At 41.0% G+C, this 5,363-nt stretch overlaps 1 long non-coding RNA gene across 1 annotated transcript; it reads right to left on the bottom strand.

Moving 5' to 3' along the window:
* Positions 1-96: 96 nt before the first annotated feature.
* Positions 97-3,840, bottom strand: LOC143525646 (uncharacterized). Its single transcript, XR_013133710.1, has 3 exons — positions 2,260-3,840; positions 1,161-1,410; positions 97-665 (listed from the first exon to the last, which is right to left on the bottom strand). It is a non-coding gene; the product is annotated as an uncharacterized LOC143525646 (long non-coding RNA).
* Between the last annotated feature and the right edge of the window lie 1,523 nt (positions 3,841-5,363).

The following is a 5,363-nucleotide window of genomic DNA, read 5'->3' as shown; positions in this document are numbered from 1 at the left end:
TTACATCTGCAAATCCAAATAACTACTGTAGTTTTGTTACATCAAAAAACTTTCATACTGATGAAATAATTATTTATTCATTGTAATGTTTCAGATTTAAATGTGACATTTTGGTTTTATAAAAATTGTGTTTTTTCTCAGGGATGTGTTCATTAATGTTATGAAACAAAAGAAATACAAAGTACTGACTTGTATTAGGCAAAAAGTTCACTGTAGTGAGGAGGCAGATTGGAGTTTACAAGGGGCCAGTGAGCACCAGGTGTCTTCAGTGGTCAGCCATGATTTTGAACCTGACAACAAGCTGTCATTGTTTAGTCTTTGGTAGTGAGATTAATAAATGTCAAAAAAGTCTGATTGCCATCATCTTCCTTGTTGCACTGCATTGATTTGATTGGTTCCACAGGATGGGGGCGGGGTTGTGGGTACAGGTGCTGAAGTTTGATTAACTTTACCTTTATACAGTTAATAAAGGGTTTTAATCCTCGTTTCTCTTGAAAGCGGCAGAAAGCAGATGTAAGAGTCCATGTTTGTGATCCACGATCATCATTTGTATTGTATCCAAGTGAAAGTTATTATACAGGTGATGAAAGACTAAACCCAGATCAGCATGTCTCCTCAGTACAGAAGGGTCGCAGTTTGTCACGTCTTCCTGACAGTGTCAGTGTCTGTGCAGAAAGCAAGAACACGCATGCAAACGTCAAGCCAAAAAGTTCCCAGTAGCTCAGTGTGTGTTTAAAGAGTTTGTGGTGTGTGTAATGTGTTTTTACACAGAAGGACAAAGTATTTTAGCATATGTACTGTGTGCTTTGTGGTTTGCACTATATGTTTATATGCTTATGTTTAGAGTACACATTGTGGTGTGTACTGTGAGTATGTGGAATAGAATAGAATAGAATAGAATAGAATTCAACAGAATGCAACTGTCCACCCAGGATACAAAAATATATTCGGTTTTATCTGATATACAAACAAACACATGCACAACATTTAACACATCTCGTACTAACATATGCATAGTGTATGCGCATTAATTTATTTGTTAAGCACGATTGCTTTAGAAACAAAAGACCACTGGAAAATCGTTTCATTGAAGTCTTTACCATGAGATAGTAGTACTGAATGGTTAACCTTGTACTGAACCACCCCCATGCTGTCCATACCATGATGCGTGTCTTGCTCCTAGTCCAGACTGAAGAGTGTGAAGTGTTGTAACAGTGGTCAGTGGCGCCCTCTTCTGGATCTCTGCTGTAAGACACCCGCTCAGGGAGGCACAGCAGCGTCAGATTTGTCTGGATTTTTCATTAGTCCCTTTCATTAGTCCCTGCTCTCCCCGGGACTTCTTTGCTGAGAATACAAGTCGGCTATTGGCAGAGTTAAATGCTTTTCACCCAAAAAACTAAAAAAAGGTCTCTGGAAAAGAACAGAAAACAAACTATGTGAGAACTGGATTCACGTTATTTGGTTTGTGCTACCGACATTACAAGCATCGCAGGATTCAAAGTAGAAGTCACACTCACACCAACAGATTTCAGTCCTTATTTATTTAAGATAACGTTAATAATACTGTATGTGTATTATATGATATGAATTCACCACCAATTGAGATTTGTTGGAGAAATTGCACTAAATTTGACCAGAAGGTGGAGACATTCTCATACGTATACACAACACTAAACCTAACAAGGATGGATTGGCCTAATAGTATTTGTTCATTTCATTAACGCTTTACTTCTTATAGTGTACGGTGTTGCTTTTCTCTTATGTAGTCTTAGAAGAGAAAGGAAACGTTTGTATCAAGTGCAGTCAAATAGTCTGTGCATGTTAAGATGAAAGAGCATCAGTACAAAATCACCCACAATCCCCAGAGCCAATGGCCTTCCCTGTGATTGATCATGACATGATAATTAAAACAATTCCCTCACACTCGATGTAGATAAATATAAACATGATTTAGTCTATTAAAAACTCACTTTAGAAATAAACCTTTAGTATAGAAGAGGCCTTGTGTGTGGTGTTGGGGTGATGAATTCAATCAGAACTGATAGTGAGATGATTGCCAATGCAGAACACTGTCACCCTTACAGAACACACAACAGATTCACAGAAAATGGACCGACTCACAGAGCACACTGACAGACTCGGTGACAAACTCACAGAACACCGTCAGACTCAAAATGCTGTCTAAACAAACTACGAAACGTAAAGGTGGCGCTGAAAAGCTGAGAGAGAGAAAAGAAAAGCTGCAGAGGTTTTACTCACTGAGTGAACAATGTAGGTTTCAGTAGCTTTCCAGTTGTTTTTCCCCTGTATTTTGTCATGGTCAAGTTGTTAAGTTTGTTAGATACACACACACACACACACACACACACACACACACACACACACACACATAATATATAGTGGACCAGTCTATCAGGAACTCCCGGGCCACTTTTTCTTCCCAGTCCACCCCTGGTGTATGTATTACCATTTGTGCTAGAGGTAGGAAAGGGTGAGAGAAAATAAAAAAAATAGCACAAATCAAGAAATTGTAATTTCAGGTAAACATTTATTAACATTTACAAATCAACTGTAATGACCAGGCAAAAATGCCCTTGAAGCCCATGGTTGAAGGTTGCAGTGGGTTCAGTAGAGAATATCGGTTTGAAATTCAATCATGATCTCTTTAGTGTCTCAGTTAAAATGAGCCAAAAGGAAAAGCCAATGCATCCAGTTAGCTGTGTGTCAAGCTGAGAGTCACTATAACATGTACTATGTCTCTGACAGCTACTTTACGGTCATCAGTAATTATCTGTACTGAGAAGCAGCTCGATGTTCTGTGACTGGTGATGACACCCAGCTCGGAGAATAACTGGTCTGGTCTCCGACAGTGTGGGAGTGCGGCCTGCCTGCTGCCTGGAGTGTTTCAGAGTGAGAGGCCCAGCTCACAGCGTCAACACTCAGACATGCTCTTATCTCTGCTGAGCAAGTCAGCGCAGCTGTCTCCATCATGGCTGTTTTGTAGGAAAATTGTTTACAGAGATGACGCATCACAGCATGCTCCATTTCAAAAAGACAAATATTCCTGCAGCACAGTTGCAGACATCATTTTGAACTAAGATTCAAGATTCAAGATTCATATAAATATCCAACAGTTATTAAGCATGTGGAGGAGTTTATCGCTCAAAGATCAAACACTCCTTCCACGTTATCCTCAGCATATGTTTACGGCGGTCTAATGCTGATGGCTTGCGTCCCGGAGTGACGATCATGTCGACGTGTGCTTCACACTCCTAGTGCCAGGGAGCCCTTCATCTCAGCTCCAGGAACATCCCCAACACCTCGACGTCCACCTCCTCAGAGCGGTAAAAATCACAGACTTGTCCTTCTTCTCATGGGGCACCTGTGAACTTTTAGCCATCTGATCCGGATCGTGGAAAAGAGGGGGAATGCTCCATGCTCCATAACCCGCGTTTACATCTCCTGATTTCTCCAACAGTTTCAACAGGGCGTCCTGGTTTACGTTCTCGAAGATGTTAGCGGTGGCTTGCTTGCGGTGAGCTGTGTAGAATTGCATTGTGGGAGATATGCAAACACCAGAGGAGCCAGTCGGGTACGTAGACATCTGTTCCAGTGCAAGGACTGGGGCTTAGAGCAGTGCCTGACTTCCCTAGAGAAGCCCTGTAGGAGTCCGGCTGCTTTATATGGGGGCTGAGACACAGAATTCCTTCTTCAAATGACATCAGGAAGGTCAGGCAGGTCACCGAACAGCCTTCCTTTGTTTACTAATACGGATAGAAGACGTCGGCACAGACGCAAAATGATGAGAACATGGGCGTTTGGGCAAGTACTTATTAACAATGAGAGAGCGGTGGTGAAGCTCTGTATCAAAGACGTCAGAGTTTAAAAGAACACAGTTATTGGCTGCTTCACAATCTTTAAAGGGTACTGCCGCATTTGAATTTAGTCACGTTTACACATTACAATTAAGTTTCCAATTGCGATGCGGTATTGCCCCGTATTATTACTTAGTTACATTTTCCAATGGACACAGGGGAATGTCCCCGCTTTACGTAAGTCATGAACTCACTGTGGGCCCCTATAATTAAGCAGTTCTGCTTCACAAAATGTCATGGTACTAACACTGATGACTGTGGGAAACGATATAAGTTCTGAAATTTTGAACAAGTGAAATCTCAGATTGGTTGTGAGTATAATTGTAAACACAGTGTACCATAAGGAGCATGTTTTTGGTTAGGACATCCATTTGTGAGGCAAAGGATTCTAGTGGTTTTTGTTTGGGATTACAATGTTTTTGTATAGGATTACAATGTCCAACTACTGTAACATTTTTTGCTTGGATTAGAATGTTTAGAAAATTCCATCCACACTGTAACAGATTTTGCTTGGATTAGAATGTTTAGAACGTTCCGTCCATTTAAATTTTACAGTTTTAACTGAAATAGAATGCAGACTAGCCAAACAGAATGCAGTCGGAGTGGAGTGTGAGGTGAAGTGGAGTTTAGCACAGTGATGGTTTACTCCCCCACACACACCACTCACCTCACAGACACCCCGCACCTCACTTAATGAAGACAATACTGAAGAACGTGCTAGACCTGTATCATTGGGGCAGACACACACACACACACACACACACACACACACACACACACACACACACACAGGTCAATCTAGCATTAAAAACAACCACTTAATTTAGAGTTGTTAGTTTGTCCAATTTTTTTTTATCTACTTAAAAAACAGGAATCCTACACCATCTAATTTGCATATAAAATGATCCTCAAATCAAGTCTGATCAAGTTTGCATTTGGAGGTCATATTTGTTTTTACTGAAAATCAAATATGCCATGACACACAACTATATTTACAATATTTTTGTTGATGACTAAATATGAATAAATAAATTCTGTAAATGCACTGAATACATACTGTAAACCTCCTTCTGTCCACTAAACCCATGAAGCCTGGGTAAGATAAAGAACAGTGCTTCATGGTCTCGTCCTTATGACGGAAGATCTCCACATATTCGTAGGTCGCATGGAAAGTCATGGTGAGACTGGAATTTTCCCAGTGGAAGAGGGACATCGGCCACGCAGAGCAGGGTGGATCTACTGGGACCTTGAGCCCGCACTAGAAGACACCAGCTTGTGGTGATGTTAGTATGATTTCACATGACCCCAACTTTCCCATTTGGTTTCATAACTCTGGGGTTTACAATTGCACCATGGTTGTCTTAGCAACAGCAGTAGACTCGTCACAGGCAGTACAGCAGCAGGCAGTGCCTCTGTAGAAATGGAGAGTATTAGCAGCTCTACCAGGAGACATGATCTAATTTACTGTAGGCCTCAAAATGTTCATCA

This window comes from Brachyhypopomus gauderio, chromosome 10 (assembly GCF_052324685.1).
Source record: "Brachyhypopomus gauderio isolate BG-103 chromosome 10, BGAUD_0.2, whole genome shotgun sequence".
Classification (NCBI taxonomy): domain Eukaryota; kingdom Metazoa; phylum Chordata; class Actinopteri; order Gymnotiformes; family Hypopomidae; genus Brachyhypopomus; species Brachyhypopomus gauderio.
Note: the sequence above shows the minus strand (reverse complement) of the source record. Positions and strands in the feature narration are given on the sequence as shown.